The 1858-nt window shown below is 42.5% G+C and overlaps 1 non-coding gene across 1 annotated transcript; it reads right to left on the minus strand.

Annotated features, from left to right (window-relative positions):
• Positions 1-244: 244 nt before the first annotated feature.
• Positions 245-352, minus strand: LOC148552969 (small nucleolar RNA R71). Its single transcript, XR_015893406.1, has one exon. It is a non-coding gene; the product is annotated as a small nucleolar RNA R71 (small nucleolar RNA).
• Between the last annotated feature and the right edge of the window lie 1506 nt (positions 353-1858).

Below are 1858 nucleotides of genomic sequence, written 5' to 3' on the forward strand. Positions count from 1 at the left end.
TTGCAAATTTCATGGACTTCCATTGGAAGATCCTCATCAGTTCTTAGCTGAATTCTTGCAAATTTGTAACACTGTCAAGACCAATGGGGTTGATCCCGAGGTCTACAGGCTTATGCTTTTTCCCTTTGCTGTAATAGACAGAGCTAGAATATGGTTGGATTCACAACCTAAGAAAAGCCTGAACTCTTGGGAAAAGCTAGTCAGTGCTTTTCTGGCCAAATTCTTTCCACCTCAAAAATTGAGTAAGCTTAGAGTGGAAGTCCAGACCTTCAGACAGAAGGAAGATGAATCCCTCTATGAAGCTTGGGAAAGATACAAGCAATTGATCAAAATGTGTCCTTCTGACATGCTTTCAGAATGGAGCATCATAAGTATCTTCTATGATGGTCTTTCTGAACTGTCCAAGATGTCTTTGGACAACTCTGCAGGTGGATCTCTTCATCTGAAGAAGACGCCTGAAGAAGCTCAGGAACTCATTGAAATGGTTGCAAATAACCAATTCATGTACACTTCTGAAAGAAATCCTGTGAATAATGGGATAACTCAGAAGAAAGAAGTTCTTGAGATAGATACTCTGAATGCCATATTGGCTCAGAACTAAATATTGACTCAGCAAGTTAATATGATTTCTCAGAGTCTGTCTGAAATGCAAGCTGCAACAGGCAGTACCAAAGAAGCTTCATCTGAAGAAGAAGCTTATGATCCTGAGAACCCAGCAATGGAAGAGGTGAATTACATGGGAGAACCCTATGGAAACACCTATAATCCTTCATGGAGAAATCATCCAAATCTTTCATGGAAGGACCAACAGTGGCCTCAACAAGGCTTCAACAACAGTAATGGTGGAAGAAATAGGTTTAGCAATAGCAAGTCTTTTCCATCATCTTCTCAGCAACAGACAGAGAATTCTAAGCAGAGCCAATCTGACTTAGCAACTATAATCTCTGATCTAACTAAGACCACTCAAAGTTTCATGACTGAAACAAGGTCCTCTATTATAAATTTAGAGGCACAAGTAGGTTAGCTGAGTAAGAAAGTTACTGAACTCCCTCCTAATACTCTCCCAAGCAATACAGAAGAGAACCCAAAGAGAGACTGCAAGGCCATAAACATATCCCACATGGCCGAATGCACAAAGGAGGGAAAGGCAGTGATTTCCACTGAGAAAGACCTCAATGGACGTCCACTGGCCTCTAAGGAGTTCCCTAATGAGGAACCATGGGAATCTGAGACTCATACAGAGACCATAGAGATTCCATTGAATTTTTTTCTGCCATTCATGAGCTCTGATGAGTATTCTTTCTCTGAAGAGGATGAAGATGTTACTGAAGAGCCAGTTGCTAGGTACCTTAGAGCAATCATGAAGCTAAATGCCAAGTTATTTGGTAATGAGACTTGGGAGGATGAACCCCCTTGCTCACGAACGAACTGGATGACTTGACTAGGCAGAGATTACCTCAGAAGAGACAGGATCCTGGAAAGTTCTCAATACCTTGTACCATAGGCACCATGACCTTTGAGAAGGCTCTGTGTGACCTAGGGTCAAGTATAAACCTTATGCCAGTCTCTGTGATGGAGAAGCTAGGGATCCTTGAGGTACAAGCTGCAAGAATCTCACTAGAGATGGCAGACAATTCAAGGAAACAGGCTTATGGACTTGTAGAGGATGTCTTAGTAAAGGTTGAAGACAATTCGAGCTGTCCGACTTGGGATGTTTAGTGACAAGGCGACCGACCTCTTCAGGTCAGACTATCCGACCTCTTCTCAAAGAGCTCGACCAAATTGCCAGGAAAGCCCAATAAAGGGCCCTGATATAAGAACACGACCCAAATCCAAAGGCAGCCCAAGCCTATAGAGA

The sequence above is a fragment of the Arachis ipaensis genome, chromosome B7 (assembly GCF_059453495.1).
Source record: "Arachis ipaensis isolate K30076 ecotype BB chromosome B7, ASM5945349v1, whole genome shotgun sequence".
Classification (NCBI taxonomy): Eukaryota; Viridiplantae; Streptophyta; class Magnoliopsida; order Fabales; family Fabaceae; genus Arachis; species Arachis ipaensis.